The sequence below is a fragment of the Aquarana catesbeiana genome, linkage group LG03, assembly GCF_042186555.1.
Source record: "Aquarana catesbeiana isolate 2022-GZ linkage group LG03, ASM4218655v1, whole genome shotgun sequence".
Classification (NCBI taxonomy): Eukaryota; Metazoa; Chordata; class Amphibia; order Anura; family Ranidae; genus Aquarana; species Aquarana catesbeiana.
The window spans coordinates 420,145,378-420,171,320 of NC_133326.1; the positions used below are offsets into that span (position 1 = coordinate 420,145,378).

Here is a 25,943-nt window from a genome sequence, read left to right on the forward strand (position 1 = left end):
AGTAAATGAACCAGAACCTGTGGATGTATTGGACAGTCAGGAATATGAAGTGGCATTTATTCTTGATTCCAGACGAGTGCGCAATTCCTTACAATATCTCATTTATTGGAAAGGTTTCGGCCCAGAGGATCGATCTTGGGTCCCAGCTCGTGATCTTCATGCTGACCGACCTAAGAAGAAGTTCTATCTTCCTCATCCAAGTAAGCCTGGGGGTGCAGGAGCAACCCCTCGAGAAAGGGGGGGGTAGTGTCAGTACTAGGATCCCTTTAGGACCCAGCACAACTCACCTGACACAGCCTTTGCCTGGGAAACAACAGTGATTGGCCAGCTCACCTTTAAAACACCTGTATCAGCATTCAGTCAGTGTTAAAGTTTACCTTGTGTTTGATCCAGCTGATATCTGCTCTGTGTATTTCGTGTATGACCCGGCTCGTTTGACCCTGTTTGTTTGCTTCTGATTCGATACCGTTTGGACTCTGATCTTCCTGTGTATGACCCAGCTTGCCTAGACTACGCTTTGCCTGATTCTATTGTAGTACCTTCATCTGCAGCGGTGAACTACAAGCACCAGACAACATCTATCCTCATCTGCAGCGGTGAACTACAAGCACCAGTTAACACCTATCCTCATCTGCAGCGGTGAACTACAAGGTCCAGCACCATCTACCTTCATTTACAGTGGTGAACTACAAGTCCCAGCTGACCTGCTCTGCTCAGACCTGCTCATGGTATGTGCTCTTGTTCTTTGAACTCTTTGCTTAATCAGAACACCTGAACTGTTACCTGTTATATGCTCCTAGCCTGACAACCTGGACTTCAGGCTGGGACACAGGCACCGGGACGTCAGGCTGGGACACAGGCACCGGGACGTCAGGCTGGGACACAGGCACCGGGACGTCAGGCTGGGACACAAGCACCAGGACTTCAGGCTGGGACACAAGCCCCGGGACTTCAAGCTGGGACAGGTTGGCTGGTATGGAGGCAGGTTGGGTTACTGGCAGGATAAAATGGGTGGGCAAGAACTTCCGTCTCTTTTTTGGTGTAGCTACTGAAGTCCTGTAGGTAACTGCAGGACTGTAGGTAAGGGATGAAGCAGACTGGAGAGGAGGGTTGAAATATGGCAGTGAAGAGGAAACAGTAGCTGGGGGAAGTTCTTGTGGGATTGTATGCACCTTAGAAGGGGCAGGTGGGTTAAAGGCAGGATAGGTGCTGGGAGCCGAAACTGGATATTGGTATTTGGTTGGAAGCAGCATGTACTGGGCTGCGACTGAGGTTGCCATGGGTGATGGGGAAAAAGACATTTGGGTAGGCAGGTGTCTGATGGCAGAGGTGGTTTGTTGTGGGTTTATGGTTTGTTGTGGGTTGGCTGGGGCTGATTGCATCATATCAGACCATGCTGAGAGTATTGGTTGCACAAACTCCAGTTTTAATTCTCCCTGTCTAACAAAGGACTGAACAGACACAACACATTCTCTGTTATCACCTGTTGGGAACAAGCTGTGCTCACAAAAGTATATGGGATCATCTTCTAGAAGCCACACCAAAGATACAACCTGATTAATACTAAAAGGGGGAGAGAAATCATCATGGCCCTTTGGAATACAGGGCAGGGCCAGCTCTGTACAAACTTGGATTAGAGGCTGCACCTCCCTAAACAGTGTACAACCCTGATCAACCAGGGAGTGAGCCAAACAAATGATTCCTAGCAGTTGGTCACTAGTCCATTCTTTCAATGCCTGGCAGCAATATTCACTACTCTCTGACGCCAGCAGAGCAAAGTAAACAACCTCATCGGCATTCATGTTTAAGCAAAACAAACTGAACCAAAATGGTTCCCCTGTGCAGCCACTTCTGGTCAGGGATGGCCTTAGTGTACTGTCATGTATGAGGTGTGACCAGAGCTGTGTGGACTGCAACAGAGTAACCCAAATGTATGTAGGTGAAAAAGTAAGCATTTTATTAAGATAAGTGAACAATATATAAATACAACCACCTCCAATATCACACAGTGCATGACAAACCAATACCAAACAAGACCCACAAATAATAATAATAATAATCAGACAAGTATATACAGCAAAAGGGAATACCAGAATCGTAATCTTTAGCCAGGCTGGGGTCATAAACGGGAGATCAGCAGATGGGTGGCAAGGAGTAAGACAGACAGGGAGAAGGTGGAAGGGATCAGGCTGCAGGGCAGGGATACAGGATAGACAGGAACAGGTACAATTACAGGGTCAGGGTCAGGGTACAGGGATCAGGATCAGAGCTTTCAGGTCAGGGCACAAGGATGACACCAAGGCAAGGTGTGTGTGAGCTTGATGGGTATTTATACCATTTGCTGTAATCAGGCTCAGGTGATGCCTGACTGCAGGAGATGATATTGGCTCCATACTGCCAGGAACCACCCGCTGGTGGACACCAGTACTGCGACCCAAAGATCACATAACACCAGCAGGGGAAAGCTCCCCTGACAGTTCCAAACTGCCAGGAGACAACTGCTGGTGGACATTAGTACTGCGCGCCAGATGTCAGATAGTATCATCAGAGGGTGGAACCTTTCCTGACACTTATTCTAAAATTATTATAATAGTATTGCTAAAATCATGAGTCTCCCCCGGCTTGGTCTAAACGGGGATGGTGGCAGTTAAAGGGTTAATTGCATAATTAGTCCAGTGACAATTGCTGTCAGGCTGCTGGCACCTAGATTGTGGCCCCACAAGCTGGAAAATCTTTGTGCTAGGTGCAGCTGAGATTGGCATTGTTACAGAAGTGATGGCGAGGTGTGAGGTTGGCTGGTCCTTTGTCGCGAGTTAGCGTAGAGGGCAGGGATCTGACACCTACGTTCATCGCATATTGGCTGGCAGTGTAGCGGGATAGTTTCGCATTAACTGCATTGTTAAGAATTAGCTCTGCACTGAAGGATTGTAACCTTTGTGGAAACAGTCCTTAGAGACAAGCTGGTGCATATTTTTTGTTTTTTTTAAAAGAGAGACATACAGCAACAGCTATTTCCTACACCTTCTTCCTATCTCTGCTTTCTGTTCTATATTTTCTGCTTGCGACATGTCTGGGTTATCAGCATATAAAAAGATGAGCAAAAATGAACTGACTGCTGAGTGTGCAGGAAGAGGAATTGACGTTGGTGGCAAAAATCGTGAAGGCTTGATACATGCCCTACAGGAGTTTGATATATGGGCAGACCAGAGCGCCGGGGGGAAACTGGACCAGAAAGGCATAGTTGCCAACAGTCCCAATTTTTCCTGCGACAATCCCGATTTTGGGACACTCGTCCCGATTGGAGGACGTTTTGGGATTTTACCTTTTTTGTCCAGGGAAATCGGGAATATTTGGCTCTGCAGCAGCTGGCTCCAACAAAATGGCCGCCGGCACTAGATCGTTCCCCTTGTGTTCAGTGGAGAGGGGAGGGGGCTCGATCCGTGCAGCCAATGAATCGGCTTCTCTCTTCACAATTCTGAGGCTGGGGTTAGCTACACGGATCGACCCCTCTCCTCTCCACTGAACACACGGCGACGCTTGTGGAGATTGCTCTGCTCTTGTCCCTCTCAGTGTAAAGCCCAGACCAGGAGCGATGTAACTAATGTACAGGGGGAGGGTAGTTACTATGTACAGTGGGGGTAACTATGTACAGGGGGGGTTAAATATGTAATAACTATGTACAGGGGGGGTTAACTATGTACAAGGGGGGTTAACTATATACAGGGGGTGTTACTATGCACAGGGGGGGTAACTATGCACAGGGGGGGTAACTATGCACAGGGGGGGTAACTATTTACAGGGGGGTAACTAAGGGAAGAGGGGTAACTATGTACAGGGGGAGGGGGGTAACTATGGCTCTGCCTGGGACACTGATGTAAGGACTGAGGCTGGGGGAACTGGTGTAAGGACTGACTCTGCTGGGGGCACCTGATGCAAGGGCGGACTCTGCTGGGGGCACCTGATGCAAGGACGGACTCTGCCGGGGGCACCTGATGCAAGGACGGACTCTGCCGGGGGCACCTGATGCAAGGACGGACTCTGCCGGGGGCACCTGATGCAAGGACGGACCCTGCTGGGGACACCTGATGCAAGGACGGACCCTGCTGGGAACACCTGATGCAAGGACGGACCCTGCTGGGGACACCTGATGCAAGGACGGACTCTGCTGGGGACACCTGATGCAAGGACGGACTCTGCTGGTGGCAGGCGATGTGGCAGGTGACACGCTTAGGGGTCCCACTGATTCTTCATTATGGTGAGTTGAATGATTAAATTTTATATTACAATGTAATAATAGAAATAATGCGCTTCAATCATCTTGACACCATGGTGCCGGGATGATTGAAGCGCTAACACCAGGTGTTTGGAGTATCTTTATCTTCTGATTGTTAAAGTCTGAACTACACAAATTTCTATTGTGGTGTAGGATCTGGGGCTGCTGTCCCTCCATCCCTCTCCCTCCCTTTCCCCCTTTTTCTCTCCATCCCTCATTCATCTCAGACTCTAACCACACCCCCTTCAACCACAAGCCAACCTCTGCTAAAGCAGCAGCAGAACTGGCAAATACCTATATCCACTCTAGGGTATCTGACCATCACAAGGCTCCTCTGAATGGCTGGAAAGGAGGGAAATCACATGGCAACCCCTCCTCTGCCTACTAACCAAGTTCCTCAGCGGCCAGAACCCGCAGTTCCTGGTGCCAAGGCATTCCTGACTGACAACCGCAGATGCTAAAACTATGGGAAAGCCGGACATCTCAGGACACAGTGCCCTGAGCAGAAGATGTCATCACCTGGCCATCTGGCCAGCAACCCTTCTGCTGTGCTGTTCGTCAGTGGAAAAGCTCCAGGAACCAGTGCCAATTTGCAGCCAGTCATCGTAGGCCACCGGACTGTAACGGGCTTTCATGACACCGAAGCTGAAGTCACTTTGGTAAGACCAGAGGTGATAGAAGAAACAGACATAATTCCAGAGAAGTTTCTAACCTTCACCAGAGTTGGGGGAACCTGTTCCTGTGTACCCCATGCCAATGTTTTCATCGATTGGGGTGCCGGAAGTGGGATGGGAGAGGTGGGCATCTCGGAGGAGATCCTCACTGCTGTGTTGGGTGCTGATTTAGTTACCCTTGTTTCTTACTATGCCCCTGCTAAGAGCACCCAGGATGCTCCCATGGAACTCTCTGGACCTACCAATGTACTGTTTACAGATGTGGGGGTAATATCTGGGCAACCTGTGGATGGACAGAGGGAGGGGGAGGGTGGAGTTGAAGTGCAAGGTCCTCCTTTTTCAGAGACAGTAGAGGAGACCCCCTTGCTTGTGAAGGTAACTGACATATGTTCCAATGATGCTGCACTGGTAAATGTTAAATGTGATGATGATGAGGATGATAATGCATTGCAAGTATTGGTGGTCACTTGCAGTGCTGCAAAGGCGGCCAAGGTGCAGGCCCTGATCGCAGAACAGCAGGAGGAGGTCTTTCCCTGCTCTGACCCAGTGGACTCCACCTCTGTTGAGCCTCAGCAGCCGTCCTTGTTTGCCACAGGACTGCTGGCTGGGACTTGTTGTACCGCCTTTGAAGCAGCACTGCAGACAGAACAAACACTATCACAGTGTTTGACAAACAAAAGGTCTACTGGTAGAAAGGGAAACTGTACAGAGAAGGTTTGCCTGCAGAGGGGAAAGAGGCTGACATAGGTAGCAACTGGTAGCTGGTTGTACTTTGATGTCTATTATATATATTTACAATGTATTTTGTGCATATTGACAATTTTGCCAAATGTATCTATCCCTATTGAATTTTTGTTTGTCTATTTGAATCAAACAATGAACATGAGAACTCATCCTTGATTCTTTGTTATCCCTAGCATAATTTACTACTCACCAGTAAGGCTCAATTCACACCTGAGCGTTTTGTAGCTTGAAGCCTGAGGCTACAAAACGCTGGAGGGGAAAAAAATCAATTATTCTCTATGGAGATGGTTCACATCTCCACTCCAAAACGCCTGAAGCCCTACGCCTGAAGCTCAAACAAGTTCTGGACCCTTTTTTTGTCGTGCAAATCAGGCAGATTTGGGCGTTTTTCTGATGTTTACATTGGTGACCTTTTGCCCTGCACAAAATCGCGGCAAATCGCGGTAAAAAACGCTGCAAATCAAGGTAAAAATGCCGCAGAATACGCCGCAAAATAGCGGTAAAATTGCGCGATTTTCTGCCTGAAAACGCCAAGCTCAGGTGTGAATGGGGCCTAACTCCTGAAGCAGCTTTATAAGCGAAACATGTTGAGTGGTTTGGGTTGTTATGCCGCAAAGTGGAACTTATAAACTTTTTATGGATGGTCAATTGTCCTCATGTTTTTTATTTTTTGTATACTAAAATATTTACTTTTATTGATGTTTATCTCGTCTTTATCTTTACTTTGAACACCATTAAAAGTCCCAGGGCTTGTTACCCCTTTTCCCCTTCATTTTACTATAGGTATATTTTCTGTTTAAAGTGCTAGTAAAGGTTTCGTGATTTTTACCTGCAGGTAAACCCATAATAAGGTAAAATTAATATCTCCTAAACTTGTACCATTTAGGAGATATTCACCCTGGATGCAGCCGGTGACATCACAGGTGCATACTGTGCCGGACCTTCAGAGCACCGTGCCGTAAAAGAGGGTTCCCACGCGCATGTGCAGGAGTGACATCGCAGCTTCGGCCACTCACACACTCACCGGAGTCCGTGAACCCGGAAGGAAGACCAGGGGAAGATCGAAGCCCTCTCAGGGGTGACAGCGTGCCACTGGAGGGCTTTGTTTTAAGGTAAGAATTTCATAATGTGCTAGTATGCAATACATACTAGCACATTATGCTATTATTTTGCAGGGGAGGTTTTTATTTTAATTGCAGTGGTTTACTACCACATTAGGGTGGTTGTATTGGGATGAAAATGGGGGATGTTCAAGGAAAGGAATGGGAGGACCTGATGTCAAGCTATCAGTCAGGGTCAGATTTTAGACAAAAGGAGCAAATTGAATCACAACTTTTTTCTTTGTTTTCTAATATGAGAAAGGTGCTGGAGAAAAAAAAATCTGTATTTGTTTGGCACATAGATTCATTTGACAGATTAGTGTAAGGATACATTACCCACTCTGGATGACATTAGACTTCATGTACACTAGCAGCTCCTAAACTTGAGTTTAGAAGCTTTTGGCGTTTTTTGCCAAAGCTCCTAAACTCAACTCCAAAAAAGCTTATGTGTCAATGTACACGTAGGCTTTTAGCAGAGTTTAGTAACTGCTGTGGTTAGATGAGGTTTAACTTCCCTCAACCTGCCTCTCCTGAACATGGAAGAATCACGTTCAGGATAGGAAAGTTTTAACCGCCGGGCAGCAGGAAAAGGCAAAATAAAGTATTGCCACTGTTTTGTTTTTTCTCGTGACCCCGGTAAATTTAGACAGAGTGTACATGAAGCCTAATTGGCCAGTACACACGATCAGAAAATCAGACGAAAAATACCGATTACAAAGCGATCGTACAATAATCCAATCGTTCGTACACAGCTTTCGAGAGGCGTTCACGACAGTCTGATGGGATATTATCTGATGGGACAAGCACGAAAATTTTTCTCGCACGATACCAGATCGTATGATTTTCGTTTGATCAGTACAGTTGTTCAAAAATACAATAAAAATACACTACAACACATTACATCACTTCCTAATTTTTATTCTGTCGTACGAGAATGGGTCACTTTAGCAAACTCTTCATATTCTATATGAGACTAGTATATAAAAAAAGGGGGGGGGGTGTGGGACTTTATATGAGGCCAGGGCATCCGCCGTAGAATGCCTCCATCCCTATTAGGTTGGCATGGAAAAGGGGGTTTGGGACTTTGTATGACGCATGCGACCGAAATGAACAACATGAACAGCGAGTGACTGGTGGATATATAATGGTAGATACCCCAATCACATATTGTTATGGCATGTAATTAGTAACATAACATGAACCAGTAGAATGATTATAAGGTTTATTAGACTCAACAATAAGGTTTTATTAGACGTAACAATCATATAGTAATAAATATACCTTAGGTAACATGAATAGTACATGACATTAACAGCATGATAACAAGAAAGAGGGAAACCACCAGATAGCAAATTCTATGCTCACGTATTGTAACAGTTTCACAATAACTTGGTAGAGGCCAATAAAAACAGGATAACAAACATGTTGCAGAATATCGTTCTTGGATAACATTGGTATTTTAGGCATCTATATAGCTCAACGCGTTTCATGGATATCTCCAATCTTCAGGAGCAGATGCAATAATCTATAAATGTAACATAAAATAAATTGGTGAAACTGGCTAATTACAAGAAGGGAAATTGAAAAAAGAGGGGCTTAGGAGGCAAGTATAACAGGGGTCAATATGCATAAAAGCAATGATATATAAAATATAACCCATAGACAACTTACATGGTTAATAAAGAAACTTATATGGTTGATGGTAAAGAAATTTGATTGATAAGTTTGAAGGGTAGATCTTCTTATTTCACATCACCTACCCTTCAAACTTAGCAATCAAATTTCTTTATTCTAACATTTTCACACTTTAGGCTTATGGGTTGCCGCTCCTCAGGTATCTCCATTCCATATTGCTTTTCCACCCTTGTCCTTTGGATATACTGCCTCAGCTGGCCCATTGCACTGTCACATACAATCACAGCTCAATTGTAAGTTGTCTATGGGTTATATTTTCTATATCATTGCTTTTATGCATATCGACCCCTGTTATACTTGCCTCCTAAGCCCCTCTTTTCTCAATTTCCCTTCTTGTAATTGGCCAGTTTCATCAATTTATTTTATGTTGCATTTATAGATTATTGCATCTGCTCCTGAAGATTGGAGATATCCATGAAACGCGTTGAGCTATATAGATGCCTAAAACATCAATTTTATCCAAGAGCGATATTCCGCAACATGTTTATTATTATGTTGTTTTTATTGGCCTCTACCAAGTTATTTGTGAACCTGTTACAATATGTGAGCATAGAATTTGGTATCTGGTGGTTTCCCTCTTTCTTGTTATCATGCTGTTAATGTCATGTATTATTCATGTTACCTATGTTATATTTATTACTATATGATTGTTACGTCTAATAAACCTTATAATCATGCTACTGGTTCATGTTATGTTACTAATTACATGCCATAACACTATGTGATTGGGGTATCTACCATTATATATCCACCAGTCACTCTCTTTTCATGCTGTTCATTTCAGTCGCATGCTTCATATAAAGTCCCAAACCCCCTTTTCTATATGAGACTAGCATGCAAAAAAAAAAAAAACGGATGATCATTCATCCGATGTACCAGTCATAAGGCTCCATTCGAACCTAAGCGTAATGCAGCGACACCTGCTGCACTGCATTTTTTTTTTTTTTAGCTTTTTTGTATTTTTGTGATTTTTTTTTTTTTTTTTTTTGGAGCTGCACCATTTATTTGAATGGGCCTCGCTCTGCTCCAAAAACGTGGCAAAGAAGCTCATATATCAAATTTTGGCACAGAGCCAGACCTGTTTGGTGTTACAATTTTTGCAGTGATTTTAGTGCACTTTTTTGCTCGACAATCACAGCAAAATTGCACCGTGTTTGGGATGCCATTAAATAATGACATCACACGTGTCCCGTGTTTTGCCGTGACTCTGCCCATGATGCCAGTATGCTCAGGTGTGAATGGATCTTAAGTTGCTGTCAGAAACCATGAAATCAGACCGAGACAGAAGTACAGTTAAATCACACTTGTTTAATAATAAAAGTAAATAGAACAAAACATAGTCAAAACATAGCCAGAGTTTGGGAAATGGAAGGGTTAGTCAGACAAGCCAAATGTCAGGGAGCCAGAGATGAGCATAGTAAAACAGCAAGCAGGATCTGGAGCCAGAAGGGATGTCAGCTAAGCAAGTCTTTTAACAGGAATGCAGGCGAGCGTCTCAGTGATGTTGATTAAGGTGAAGGCAGAGATCCTCTGGGCTGGACGGCTTAAGTAGGCAGGACTGACAAGCAGGATATCATCAACAGCTGAGTCACTGTGGAGAAATAGGAGGTGGCAATTAGCCGACAGCTGAGCGGACAGCTCAGAGAAGGAAGGGCTGAGCCCATCCCTGACAGTTGCGATCTAAAACAAGAGTGGGAAAATAATTTTTAAAAAATGCTCTAGAAACATAATGGTATTACTGGGAGATGAGTATAAAAACAGCTATCAGTCCTAGATAAGGATATTGGTGCCATCGCTATTCACAACAAACTCCTCTAAAGACTCAACCATCATACAATGAATGAGAGAAAAAAATTAAAGGAACACAGCAAATTTTACAGAAAAATAAGAAACAATTCTGGCAGGATAAAACTGCATCCACTGAAGGAAGAGCATATAGATTGCACAATATTAGAAAAATGAAACAGAAAGGACAACAGGATTTACAGGATTTACGGAGTATAGACAAGGGATCTAATTATGTACCTAATTCACCTTCTACTTTAAATTCTTCTCAGGCTGACGATGATTTCAGAAAAAGGATAATATAGATAAGCACATGGCGAATATTGGGTCCAACAGGCTAACAAAAAAACACCATTGATTCACAGAATTCAGACACATCCACAGGTGGTAAAGTTGGTGTGTATATTTTAAGCACAAAAGCAGGGTGTGCACAAGGGACAGTATTCATTTACTCAAGCTAACTCCAGAAACTGAAAATCCACATTAGCATAGTACTTTACCCATAACACAAAAAGCTGTTTTTTTTTTTTTTTTGAGAAAGTCAATACTAATAGTTTACCAACAACCAACAAAGGGGATCAAACAATATATGGTCGAGGACACAAGCAAAGGGGAATAAATGTTATTAACCTTTCCTCTTCTGAACTATTGGCAGAGGAAATTAAAGCTCTCTTTGGGACTTTCCTTCTGTCCCAATCAGAAAACTGATAAATTTGATGTTCTCAAAGATTTAAATCTGTTTGCTAGAAAATTGCAACTTAAATGTCTCCATGTTCGGCAGGTTAATGATATTACAGATTCGTCAAAATATACCTGCAGCTGGCTTTAAGGCCCTGCGATTTCCAACTCTATTACTGGAAGAAAGCGAGCCTGATCGACTAGCTTGATATTGAGACACTTCTTAATGAGGGGTCGCAAGCAGATCAGACAGAGCAGGAAATTTAGAAAAAAAAACACAAATTCCCATCTATTAATGCTACCATAGCTCTCTTCTTTAACCAAACCACTACATTGAGGCCCTAAAAATACACAAAACTAAAGAAAATCTCTCCAAAATAGAACAAGCAGCTTTAAAAAAAATTGACGCACAATGATAAAAACACTATCAAGAATTAGGGGGAAATGTCCTCATGGACAACATTCTCTAAGGATGGGTTCACACTAAAGCATGGAGCGGCTCACAGCAGGGGTCCGGTGCGTCCCTGTTCACCATTTCAGGTCCAATTTCAGCCTGAATTTTTGGCTGAATTTAGACCTGAAAAAAAAAGACGACGCACAGGACTCCTGTGCAATTCGCACTGGAACTGCTCAGGAGATGTGTAAACCGGCTCCATAGAGAGCCAGTCAAAATCTCCTGACATGCGAACAAACCCGCATCCAATTCACAATAGTGTGAACCCACCCTAAAAGAAAATTTATGAAAAGTTATGAATAGACGTATGCAGAATGGAAAAATGTGTTTTGTTTCGGATTTTATTTATTACTAAACTTCGTTTAGCTTATTAACGTGTTTTAATGAACTACAAATTCTCCGAATGATTTGAATTAGAAGCGGTCAAAATTGATCGACCGATCCAAATTCTGTGTGAAGAATAGCTGGTTGTTAACCATTTAAGAACCGAGCCTCTTTCTGAGATTTGTTGTTTGCAAGTTAAAAACAGGTTTTTTGCTAGAAAATTACTTAGAACCCCCAAACATTATACTTTTTTTTTTCTAACACCATAGAGAATAAAATGGCGGTCGCTGCAACACTTTCCGTCACTGTATTTGCGCAGCGGTCTTACAAGTGCACTTTTTTTTGGAAAAAATACACTGTTCTAAATTAAAAAATAAGACAACAGTAAAGTTAGCCCAATTTTTTTTTTATATTGTGAAAGATAATGTTACGCCGAGTAAACTGATACCCAACATGTCACGCTTCAAATTTGTGCTTGCTCGTGGAATAGCGACAAGAATAAAATCTCCATAGCAATGTTTAAACAATTCTACAGGTTGCATGTTTTGAATTACAGAGGATGTCTAGGGCTAGAATTATTTCTCTCGCTCTACCGATCGCGGCAATACCTCACATGTATGGTTTGAACACAGTTTTCATATGTGGGCGCTGCTCATGTATGTGTTCGCTTCTGCATGCAAGCTCGGAGGGACGGGGCGCGTTTAAATTTTTATTTTTATTTTTTTCTCATTTATTTGACCTTTTATAACTATTTATGTAAACATCCCTTGTAATAGAAAAAAACGCATGACAAGACCTCTTAAATATGAGATCTGGGGTCAGAAAGGACCTCAGAATTACACTAAAATGCAATAAAAAAATAGATAAATTAAATGTCATTTAAAAAAATAAAAAAAATGTTGCTTTAAGAGCTATGGGCAGGAGTGACGTTTTGACATCGCTTCCGTCCTGCAATGGTATGGAGATGGGTGGGTGCCATCTTCCACTCACTCATCTCCATACCAAGCCAGGGAGAGGACCCGATCGCCTCCGCCGATACCGACGGCTCCGGCAAGCAGCAGAGTGCACCTCTCCCGCCGCCGATAAAAGTGATCTCTGTGCATAACCATGCACATTTGAGGGACTGTGACATTGCGGCGGACAAATCTGACCCCAAATGACACTTTTTGGGGACCAGTAACATTATTACATTGATCAGTGCTATAAAAATGCACTGATCAATGTAAAAATGACACTGGCAGGGAAGGGATTAACACTAGGGGGCAATCAAGGGGTTAACTGTGTTCTCTGGGTGTGTTGTAACTGTAGGGGGGATGGGCTGCCAAGGACATGACAAAGATCACTGTTCCTGATGAATGGGAATAGTAGATCTCTGTCATGTCTCCTGTCAGATCCCAGTTCTGCCTCTGTACTAGGCGATCGCGGGTCGACGGTGGACGGTGGACGTTGAGGTCGCTCAACCCGCGGGCACGCTCCCGCCCGCAACTGCGCCTCCTGACGTACAGCTACAGCGATTCGGAGAGCCAACCCTGCAGCTGTATAACGACGGCGGCTGGTCGGCAAGCAGTTAAACATGACTGTAGTGATTATGAGAATTTTTAAAATGCGGCAGACAAACTTACTTTAAGATTGCTTGAACAAGGGTATACAAAAAGAACCCTAAGAAAAGCATTCGAGCCAACAATGTAAAGCCTAGTACACACTATTATTTTTTTGTTTTGTTCAACCAAGCGGGCTGAATGAAAAAAAAAAACTGAAGAGCTCGAGAGGAGCCGCTGTAATAACAATCCGATAATAGTAAAGCGATCTCCCCCGCTGAGCTACTGTGTTCTAAAAGGGGGGACAGCCCCCACAGGACACACCAATCAGCTCTTTCTGCCATTGGCTAAGAGCGCTGATCAGATGCCGATCGGCAGACCTATTTGGGTCATGCCCAAAAAGGTCTGGGCTGAATGTCGGGCGGTTTCTATTGAACCGTCTCATATTTGGCCTGTGTGTACAGCCCTTAAGAAGGGAGGAATTAATTTTCAAACAAAAAAACACCAGAAAAGTGAAAGAGAATACAACAAGATTAAACTTTAGATATGCTAACAAGCATCAAGATATTCGTAGAAATGGTCAACACTCCACATCGAGTCCGCCTGCCACCCGCGATCGCTCCACAGAAAGGCAGAACGAGGATCTAAACAAGGCGGATCCCCGTTCTGACAGGGGACATGGAGATATGCTGTTCCTAGTGATCAGGAACAGCAATCTCTGTGTTGTCCCAGTAAGACCATCCCCCACACAGTTAGAACACACCCAGGGAACACAGTTAACACCTTCCCTGCCAGTGTCATTTATACATTGATCAGCGCATTTTTTTTTTAGCACTGATCACTGTAATAATGTCACTGGTCCCCAAAAAGTGTCACTTGGGTTCAGATTTGTCTGCCGCAATGTCGCACTCTCGTTCCCATTATAGAGGCTCTCCAGGTCGCAGTTACGATCCTCCCCATTATTTCCAACATCAGAATCCACCTTACTATAGGCACCCCCCTGTCTCAACATACAACAGATATTCCCCTTTGCGGGATCAACATAACAAGAACGTCTACCCGTTCCCTAATGCCGGTTATGGTCCATCTCCCTACAAACGACCCTATTCTGGACCACGAACCACTCGGGGTTTTCACGAGGCCCCCCAAAACAACAAAAGAGGTCCGGAAACAAGAGAGGGTCCAGAGGAGGGTTCAGAGACGAAAAAAGGAAAAGAACTTAACTTGTCAAGGGGTTTTCAACCTGAGTGATACTGTTCTCACTCAGGAAGAGAAAATCATTCTTAATAAAGGACTCAAATTTGCTCCCCCGTGTAAACTGAATAAGTTTGATACTTTTATCGACATTCAGAAGTACATCAGGAAAATTAATGTCCAGAGGTATATTATCTCTAATCCCTCTAGGAATGTAGCCAGGGCGGCAACGTCTGGCACTGTCCACTCAGGTTTATCCAACCCCTCCCTTTTTAGCCCTCCAACACAGCCCTCACCGGCTATTAATCTGTTCAAGGAATAAGTGTTGAGGGATCTAGCCAACATTCCATTAAAACGCAAATTCCCCAATCCCTTACCTTCAACAGGCCTAAAGACTCTATGTGACAACAAAAACTTAGTTATCCGTCCCGCCGATAAGGGCGGTGGCATTGTCTTATTGAACAAATCTGACTATATCCACGAAATGCATCGCATTTTGGGAGATCATGAGACATATATCAAACTACCAGGTAACCCTACACATAAGTATAAGAAAGAGTTACAACGACTGGTATCTAAAGGGTATAATTCTTATATTTTAAACAAGAAAGAGAGATCATTTTTAGTCCCACTTGCTCCGCGCATACCCGTTATGTATTACCTGCCCAAGGTTCATAAGGATCCCCTACATCCCCCTGGTCGGCCAATAATCAGTGGCATCGACTCGGTCACCTCAAAAATTGGAAAATATATTGATTTTTTCCTACAGCCATCAGTCACTAAGATGCCGTCCTATTTGAAGGACACCAAAGATGTGATCAAATTACTTTCTAATGTTTCTTACCCAGGTGATCTCATCATGGCAACTGCGGACGTTGCATCACTTTACACCTGCATCCCACAAGACAGGGGCATTGATGCGGTCAAATGCTTTCTTGATAGAGACGCTTCCCTTGCCACGCCCCAGGTGGACTACATTATCGAACTAATTGAGTTTGCAACCCAGCACAACTACTTCTGGTTCGATGGTAGATTCTAACGGCAACATAAAGGTGTCGCAATGGGAGCGAAGTTCGCTCCCAGTCTGGCCAATTTATTTATGGCCAAATGGGAGGAGGATGTCGTCTATGCTATGCAGAGCCCGCACCTTTTGTTGTGGGCTCGCTACATAGATGACGTCCTCCTCCTATGGACTGGGACTTCGGACGATTTGGTTGATTTTTTTGCGACCCTCAATGATAACAACAGGAATATTGTCTTGTCTTTTGAAGCAAGCTTATCTTCTGTCCATTTTTTGGACCTGGCTATTGAGAGAAGGGAAGGCCAATTTGTATTCAGTACCTATTTTAAATCCACCGATCGGAATGGATATATTCCTACCGATAGCTGCCACCATGCCCCTTGGATCAGATCAGTCCCTAAAAGCCAGTTCCTGCGATTACGCAGAAACTGCAGTGATCTCAACACCTTTAAGACCCAAGCAGTGTCTCTTAAAAATAGATTTTGGAGAAGGGTTATAAACCCTCAGATTTGGATATGGAGATAGACAATGCCTGTCTTGTTGATCGTCAAACACTCTTAGAAGACAAACCTAGACAGGTCAATGAGGACTTTAAATGGTCTTTCATGACATCCTTCTCCATCCAACATAAACACATCAGAAGGATTTTTGAACACCATTGGGACGTTCTAAAAACAGATAAGATCTTGGGCCCTATGTTACCCGGAACCCCTAAGGTGGTCTTTAGGGGTGCTCCGTCCCTTCGTAATAGGTTGGCACCTAATGTGGTTAATCGCCCAAATAAACCTTCCTTTTTTCACAATTGGACCGGTTTTCACCCTTGTAAAAAATGCTTGGTCTGTCAATATAATACCAATGGTAGGAGAGCAAGTCACTCTTTTTCTTCCACGGTGACTGGCCGTTCCTACAAGATCAAGCAGTTTTGCACTTGTGCGACCACGGGGGTAGTTTACCTCCTGACCTGCCCATGTGGCAAACAGTATGTGGGACGAACTATCAGGTCATTTACGACCAGAGTTTCTGAGCACATCAACCTTATCAAGGCAGGTAGTACCAAACACACTGTACCTCGTCATTATAAGGAATCCACGATCGGAACCCTGAAGGTACCCAGTTTCTCATCATCGACAAATATGTGGCCCCCTGGCGGGGTGGATCAACCCTTAGGGGGGTCTCTCGTCGTGAGACTTACTGGATTTACAAATTGGGTTGCCACTTCCCACAAGGTATTAACGTGGAGTGGGACATCAATTCGTTTATTAATCAGGCATAGCTATTCATGATCTCTCTTAATTTTATCCTTATATTTTATTTATTATATTATTTTTACATATCTTTTTCTGGTGTATATGTTTTTTAATTAAATTCTTACATTAATGCCAGGTTGTTTTTTGACCACTAACATATTTTATATCGTGACATTATACCAATACTTCATGTATCTGTGTATCTTGGTGGATGTTCCCTGGTTTAGTGGTATTACTGTTATTGGTAGTTCCCTTTGTTCATGGTGCATTATATAGATTGTTCGGGATGCCCCCCATTGGTAGTGTCACTTTTTAACACTGTATGGTTGTGGCTATTGCCCCCATATAAATATCAACACAAATCTTTTAATTCTACCAATATTTTTAATTTTATTTTGAGCGCGTAGACGTTCACAATTTGTGTTGTGTTCCAGGTTCCCAATATTTCCACCTTTGCTGACACTTGGCCTGGGTTACGAGGTCGCCGAGATGGAGTTCCGGCCTTCTCTGGCCTATTGGGGCCCTCCTCCTTACTTGCAGGAAGTGTGAGAGCTGTCGGCGTGGTGACGTAGTTGGGTCCCGAGCGTCGAATGCGCGTGCGCAGCATTCGACAAAGACGGGCTCTGTTTATTTTTCAGATGTTGAGTCCGAGGGGTGGAGCGTGATGACGCTCCGACCTACGGATTCGCCTACTGAGAGCGGGGCTTGGTGCGCACGCGGACGTCCCCCTGTGACATCCGCTATTGCGCACGGCCCTGCTACCTGGACACGCCCGGCGGGCGGAGCGTGACGGCGCTCTGGTCTGCCTATCTGGCCATGCTGACACCGAGGCTTGGTCTAATTCCGAGCACTTCCGGGTCGGCCGGCCATATGAACATTTTAGACGTTTCTTTTGTCTTACTATTTTTACTTTTGAATGCTATTAACTGGCACTAGTGGCTTAATACCACTGACCAGAATCCCACAATTTATACATACGCCATACCAATCTATTGAACCGGAAGTGACATCAGTGGGGCACTTCCTGTGTTGTGACACTCCCAGTGGGGGTCATTTTTAGTTTAAATAGCGGTGAGGTAGGGGGGCTCCACACCCCAGATGAAGGCTCGTTAGCCGAAACATGTTGGGTGGACTCCCTACGATCACCGCGATTGTTATACAGTTTTGAGCTTAATCTGATCTCCTAACATGTGAGTGTTCCTTTTATTGTTTCAATAAATTCATGTTTTTAAACGATATCATGCCATGTGAGCTTTATTTCTCCCATGGCATGTAATTTCATCCGGTTGGCCTATTGATAAGTCTGGACGGCTGAAGCTGTGACGGGATCTCTATCTCTCTCCCCCCCCCCCCATTTGAAGTTGAGGACATCTGAGGATCCATCTTGCCAGCCTTGGTGGCTAAACAAGCTTTCTGGGACTTGTAAGACGTATGTCTTCTCAAGTCACCTGGTTCCGGTAAGCCTCCTCCGATGCTTTGGTGGTGGTCCCGACACTCATTTAGACGTCTTATTTACCTGGTGTTTTATCTATCCACTTGGCAGAATTTCTCCATCGTTGTTTTTACTATCCTACCCTCAGAGACTTTTGGGTGGCGGGTGTGGAATTTCATCTAGATCATAATTTTCAACATTTATGGACATTTTGTTATTTCTTCACTTTTATATCATTTTTCACATTGTTTTCTCACCGGTCCAATAGTATCAATCTAATTGACAGTGTGTGGCACTTAGCTTATTTTTGATTGTGTTTAGTCATTTATATGTAACCTTGAACCATATTATTTTTATTTCTCTCGTGGGCCCCCCAGGAATGGTTTGGGCCTAGTTCACTTTTCTCATTTATAATATTTACACATTTAGCGCTACACTTTATACACTTTCTATTATATTTTATTTTCCTTTGTCTAAGAGGAGTGTCAGCTGCTTACTGTGTAACCATTCTCCATTATTATTGGTGCAGCGCTGTACTCATCTCCCATTGATTCTGAAAGGGGGGACAGCCCCCACAGGACACACCAATCAGCTCTTCCTGCCATTGGCTAAGAGCGCTGATCAGATGCCGATCGGCAGACCTATTTGGGTCATGCCCAAAAAGGTCTGGGCTGAATGTCGGGCGGTTTCTATTGAACCGTCTGATATTTGGCCTGTGTGTACAGCCCTTAAGAAGGGAGGAATTAATTTTCAAACAAAAAAACACCAGAAAAGTGAAAGAGAATACAACAAGATTAAACTTTAGATATGCTAACAAGCATCAAGATATTCGTAGAAATGGTCAACACTCCACATCGAGTCCGCCTGCCACCCGCGATCGCTCCACAGAAAGGCAGAACGAGGATCAAAACAAGGCGGATCCCCGTTCTGACAGGGGACATGGAGATATGCTGTTCCTAGTGATCAGGAACAGCAATCTCTGTGTTGTCCCAGTAAGACCATCCCCCACACAGTTAGAACACACCCAGGGAACACAGTTAACACCTTCCCTGCCAGTGTCATTTATACATTGATCAGCGCATTTTTTTTTAGCACTGATCACTGTAATAATGTCACTGGTCCCCAAAAAGTGTCACTTGGGTTCAGATTTGTCTGCCGCAATGTCGCACTCTCGTTAAAAATCGCAGATCGCCGCCATTACCAGTAAAAACTTTATTTTAAAAAGTCCATAAATCTATCCCCTTTTTTAGATGCTATAACTTTTGTGCAAACCAATCAATATATGCTTATTGCAATTTTATTTTACCAAAAATAAGTAGAAGAATACATATTGGCCTAAACTGATGAATAAATTTAGTTTTTTTTATATTTTTTTTGGATATGTATTATAGCAGAAAGTAAAAATGTTGGTCTTTTTTTGTTTATAGCGCAAACAATAAAAACTGCAGAGGTAATCATATACCACCAAAAGAAATCTCTATTTGTGGGAAAAAAAGGACATTCATTTTGTTTGGGTACAACAGTCAGTTAAAGTGACGCAGTGCTGTATCGCAAAAAATGGCCTGGTCATTAAGGGGTAAATCCTTCCGGGGCTGAAGTGGTTATCCACGTCCCGCCTGGTCTATAGCAAAATGATGGCTGGGTGGTCATTCATATGACGTTCAGCAGGATAAGGCATGCAGAACGGCGATAGGTAGTGCAGTGTGTCGCTCTGACACACCGCATCTCCGATCTCAGTAAAGAGCCTATGACAGTGATGGCGAACGCGTGGCACATGTGCCGCTGCCAGCACGCCGAGCCGTCTCTGTGGGCACGCTGTGACAATTGAGAAATTACACTGACAAATCATCATTGGAATTGTCCACACCGCACCTGCGAACTACATCTCCCACAGTTCTCTGGGACTAGTGCTGATGTGTCCGAGTGGGAGTGACGCATGCTCCAAATGAGAGCGCTGAAGCCACACCCCACCGTTCTCTTTATCTGACATCTCTTTATCTAACATTCCCTGCCGACGCACCTGCCGTGGGAAATCCCCTCATCGGACACCACCGGAGCGCCCGGGGACTGACCCCACACCGCAGCCCAGATTTCATCGAGTCAAATGTGAGTTATTATCCACTTGCAGACCCGCCATAGCCGAAACACGGCTACAGCGCGGCCGGCTTATTCTGGGAGGGCGTCCATGGACGTCCTCCCAGATTCTTGCTCCCGCGCGCCCTACAGTGTGAGGAGGGAGAGATCGTTTGCAGAGTATGGTTACTGAGCAGCGCTGTGGGCATACTCTGCCCATACTCTGCAGTACTCTGCCCATACTCTGCAGTACTTTGAACCTGTGTCCTGGCCTATGGACAACAATGACAAATTTTTTTTTTTCATTCCAGCCCTTTGTATCTACAGCGGACCCAGCAGAGCGGTGTCAGCGGTTTCACAGGACATTGGACAAAATCGTGAGTTGCTCTTCTACAATTCTGTTTTATTATGTACCTTTTTTGTGAAATGTCCATACTCTGCAGTACTCTGCCCGTACTCTGCAGTACTCTGTCCATACTCTGCAGTACTTTGAACCTGTGTTCTTGCCTATGGACAACAATGACAAAATTTTTTTTTTCATTCCAGCCCTTTGTATCTACAGCGGACCCAGCAGAGCGGTGTCAGCTGTTTCACAGGACATTGCACAAAATCGTGAGTTGCTCTTCTACAATTCTGTGTGTGTTATGTACCTTTTTTGTGAACTGTCCATACTCTGCAGTACTTCGCCAATACTCTGCAGTACTCTGCAATACTTTGCAATACTCTGCCCATACTCTGCAGTACTTTGAACCTGTGTCCTGGCCTATGGACAACAATGAGAATTTTTTTTTTCATTTCAGCCCTTTGTATCTACAGCGGACCCAGCAGAGCGGTGTCAGCGGTTTCACGGGACATTGGACAAAATTGTTGCTCTTCTACAATTTTGTGTTTATTATGTACCTTTTTTTGTGAAATATTGCAATAATATTTTTGGTATAGGTAGGTAGGGATAGATTTGTATTGGGTGCTTCATCTGTCTTTATTTTGTAAATTTTGTGTTTTTTGTAGATTTGAACACCCAAAAATGAGTATATCAAAGAAAGCTAAATTTAAAAGAGATAGTGGAAGATCATTCCAAGAGGCCTGGACACAGTCATTTGGAGTGATTTAACGATATGGGAAAGCGTTATGTGTTCTGTGTAGTGAAAGTGTTGTATCTCGCACATCAAGTGTCAGACGTCATTTTGATACCAACCACAAAAGTTTTGCCGAACTTGGTAAAGCTGAAAGAAAAGAGTATCTTGATGGGAAATTGAGGAAATATCACTGCCAGTATCATAGTTTTTGCAATTATCTTTCTAAAACAAATTATCTGGCAACTGCCAGCTTTGAAATTTCACTGTGCATAGCAAAACACGGTAAGCCCCTCGCTGATGGGGTTTTTTGTTAAAACGGCCATGTTGGCTGAGAGTAATTCCGTTTTTCATGATTTCCCAAACAAGGACAAAATTAAGCAATGAATCTCTGAAATGCCACTTAGCAGAAATACTGTTAAAGATAGAGTCCTGCGTATGGCAAGTGATGTTAGTCAGCAGCTCACCACTGACTTACAAAAGGCAGCCTGTTACTCCATGTGCTTGGATGAAAGCACAGATATAAATAATCATGCAGGCTAGCAGTAATTTTGCGTTATGCTGTTGGTGACACCATGAGAGAAGAGCTCATGAAACTTGTGTCTTTGCCTGGAAGAACACAAGGGATAGATATCTACAATGTTGTGATGGAGGCTTTTTTGTCACAAGACATAAGGCCAGAAAAAGTGGTTTCAGTTACTAGTGATGGACCACCTTCCATGGTGGGGGTAACATCTGGTTTCATACAGTTTTTTGTTAAAGAAGCAAAGCATCCAGTCCTTCAGTTTTATTGTATTATACATCAAGAAGCTCTTTGTGCCAAGAAAAGCAGCAAAAAATTAGACGATATTCTCAAGGATGTCACAAAAATGGTGAATTACATCATGGCTCGTGCTCTTAATTTTTGATAATTTCAAGCTTTTCTTGATGAGGTACAGGCACAGTATAATACTTTACTTATGTACAATAATGTACGGTGGCTAAGCAGAGGCTGGGTCTTGGAGAGATTTGTAGCCTACTTGGATGAAATTAGGCTGTTTATGAATGAAAAGGGGCAGGAATATCCACCATTTACTGATATGACCTGGCTGACCAACCTCATGTTTTTTACCGATTTTACAATACACTTCAATGTACTGAACAAAAAACTGCAAGGTTTTTGCCGTGTGCACAAGGTCGAACTTTTCAGCTACAAAAGTCCGACAGACTTTTGACGGACTTTCAACAGACTTTCTAAAAACCGGACTTGCCTACACACGATCACACCAAAGTCCGACGGATTCGTACGTGATGACGTACACCGGACTAAAATAAGGAAGTTGATAGCCAGTAGCTGTCCTAGCGTCGGTTTTTGTCCGTCCGGACCCAGACGAGCGGATATCTGGGTCCTGTGGCGTTACGACCTAAAGATTTGAAGCATGTTCCAAATCTAAAGTCCGTCAGATTTGCGACTGGAAAAGTCCCGTGAAGGTCCGGTGAAGCCCACACACGATCGGATTATTCGCCGGATTTGGTCCGTCGGCGTCCGTCAGACCAGTCCGGTCAAAGTCCGACCGTGTGTACGCCCCATTAGGGAAAACAGCAGAAAGGATGTTTTCTGATATCAGAACATTTGAGAGAAAACTGCAGGTTTTTGAAAGAGACCTGGAAAGTGGGCAGCTGAAATATTTTCCAAATCTAAAAATGCATTTGTATAAATTCTACAACATTTACAGACAATCCAAACCATCATGAAATCTACAAGGAATTTTTGAGCACTATAGCAGTTGCAATGGAGAATTTTAGTAAGGCTCCTTTCACACTGAGGCGCTTTGCAGGCGCTAAAGTGCTAAAAATGGCGCCTGCAAAGCACCCTGAAAGAGCCGCTCAATGCAATCCAATGTGAAAGCCCTGAGGGCTTTCACACTGGAGCGGTGCGCTTGCAGGGCAGTCTAAAGTCCTGCAAGCAGCATCTTTGGAGAGCTGTAGGAGCGGTGTATTTACAGATCCTAAAGCGCCCCTCCCTATTGAAAACAATGGGGGAGCACTCCAAACTCGCCTGCAAAGCGCTGCTGCAGTGGCGCTTTGCGGGCGGTTTTACCCCTTTTTCGGACGCTAGTGGGGGGTAAAAACTGCCCCGCTAGCGCCGCTAAAACGATGGTAAAGAGGTGCTATATTTAGCGCCGCTGTACCACCAGCGCCCGCACGCCTCAGTGTGAAAGTAGCCTTACAGATTTTTACAGTTCCGTAAGATGGAGACAACCCTGTGTTTTCTTACTTCTCCAGATAAAGCCACATTGCTGGCACATTGAAGAACTTGATCTTTCCTGCTTACAATGATTAGATTTAGAAAATCTTGAAATGGAGCTACTGGAATTTCAAGAAAGATCTATCTGGAAAAATAAATTCTATGACCTGCGTGCAACACTTGAGAAGATGGTTCTGAAGGGATGACAGAGGACAGCGCAGATGCTAGTTCAGAAAACGAAATCCTTAAAGTGCGGAATTCTCTGCCAAATAATTTTAAGTCAATGAAAACACTTGGAATTCCTTTGCTTTCTTTGTTTGGGTCAGCCTATGCTTGTGAGCAGCTGTTTTCAGCATTGAATTATATAAAATGTGATGCCAGAAATAGACTAACAGATTAACTAAGTGCTGTATGTGTTGCTCTCAAACTAACATTATGGCTAAGGTTTGACAAGTTATCAGCATGCATACAACAGCAATAATCACATTAATTACCAATGCCCCCAGCCAAGGCATCTTTACCAATTCCCAGCCAAGGCATCTTTACCAATTCCCAGCCAAGGCATCTTTACCAATTCCCAGCCAAGGCATCTTAAAAAATGCCCAGCAAAGGCATCTTTAAAAATGCTGTCCATTTTTAAAGATGGCTTGGCTGGGCATTTGTAAAGATGCCTTTGCTGGCATCTTTACAAAAGATGCCTTTGCTGGGCATTGGTAAAGATGCCTTTGCTAGCATCTTTACAAAAGATGCCTTTGCTGGGCATTTTCAAAGATGCCTTTGCTGGGCATTTTCAAAGATGCCTTTGCTGGGCATTTGTAAAGATGCCTTTGCTGGCATCTTTACAAAAGATGCCCTTGCTGGGCATCTTTACAAAAGATGCCTTTGCTGGGCATCTTTACAAAAGATGCCTTTGCTGGGCATTGGTAAAGACGCCTTTGGGCATATTCAAAGATGCCTTTGCTGGGCATTTTCAAATACATGCACGTGTACAGTTGTTGTTGTTTTTTTTTTTTTTTTTTTTTTTTTTTTCAATAAAAAAAATGTTTAATGGAAAGCTTTGTTATTGTGTTTTTCTTTTTAAACAAAAGCTGTTAATTAGTTTGGACAACTGTACAAGTTGTTTTTTTCTAAACTAAAACCTCGGTATTCAGGTTTAATTGCAGTGTTGGCACTTTGAAAAAAATAAGTCTTTTTGTGTTGCAGTTTGGGCACTCGGGCTCAAAAAGGTTCGCCATCACTGGCCTATGAGGTAGGCTCTTTACTATGTGATCAGCTGTGTCTGATTGGAGCTGATCACATCATAACCAGGAAGTGACGGTTATCAGCTTTTCCTCTATTCATGCTGACAAGGCACGAGTAGAGGTCTCCTGACAGGGGGTTCTGTGCTGATAATCAGCGCATCGATTATCAGTGCAGACCCATCAAGGATGCCCACAAGTGCCAACCCGTGTCCACCAGGGATGCCAATCCGTGCCCATCAGGGATGCCAACCAGTGTCCATCAGGGATGCCTGTCAGTGCCTCATCAGTGTTGCCCATCAGTGCCACCCATCATTTCCGCCTATCAGTGCCCATCAGTGCTGCATATCAGTGCCGCCTCATCAGTGCCCGTCAGTGAAGGAGAAGACTTATTTGCAAAAAAATTTAACAGAAACAAAGAAAAACTTGTTTTCTCTTTCAAAATTGTCGGCCTTTTTTTTTTTTTTTTTTAATGGTTTAGCAAAAAATAAACCCAGTTGATTAAATACCACCAAAGGAAAGCTCTATTTGTGGTAAAAAAAATTATAAACGTTTCATATGAGTACAGTGTTGCATGACGGCAGTTAGTTAGGTTATAAAAAAATATCCCAAGCTTTGAACATCTCACAGAGCACTGTTCAATCCATCATCCAAAAATGGAAAGAGTATGGCACAACTGCAAACCTACCAAGACATGGCCGTCCACCTAAACTGACAGGCCAGGCAAGGAGAGCATTAATCAGAGAAGCAGCCAAGAGGCCCATGGTAATTCTGGAGGAGCTGCAGAGATCCATAGCTCAGGTGGGAGAATCTGACCACAGGACAACTATTAGTTGTGCACTCCACAAATCTGGCATTTATGGAAAAGTGACAAGAAGAAAGCCATTGTTAAAAGAAAGCCATAAGAAGTCTAGTTTGCGATAAGTCATGTGGGGGACACAGCAAACATGCGGAAGAAGGTGCATTGGCCAGATGAGACCAAAATTGAACTTTTTGGTCTAAAAGCAAAACGCTATGTGTGGTGGAAATTTAACACTGCACATCACCCTGAACACACCACCTGCACTGTGAATCATTGTGGTGGTGGCATCATGTTCTGGGGATGCTTTTCTTCAGCAGGAATAGGGAAGCTGATCAGAGTTAATGAGATGGATGGAGCCAAATACAGGGCAA

At 43.7% G+C, this 25,943-nt stretch overlaps 1 long non-coding RNA gene across 2 annotated transcripts; it reads left to right on the forward strand.

The window, feature by feature from the left end:
• The first annotated feature begins 347 nt into the window (after positions 1 to 347).
• On the forward strand, positions 348 to 24,100 carry LOC141132406 (uncharacterized). Of its 2 annotated transcripts, XR_012242899.1 has the most exons (5): positions 348 to 728; positions 6,578 to 6,803; positions 20,544 to 20,609; positions 20,779 to 20,844; positions 21,033 to 24,100. It is a non-coding gene; the product is annotated as an uncharacterized lncRNA (long non-coding RNA). The 2 variants fall into 2 exon arrangements; XR_012242900.1 differs by lacking the exon at positions 20,779 to 20,844 and having other exon boundaries at positions 358 to 728.
• The last annotated feature ends 1,843 nt before the right edge of the window (positions 24,101 to 25,943 follow it).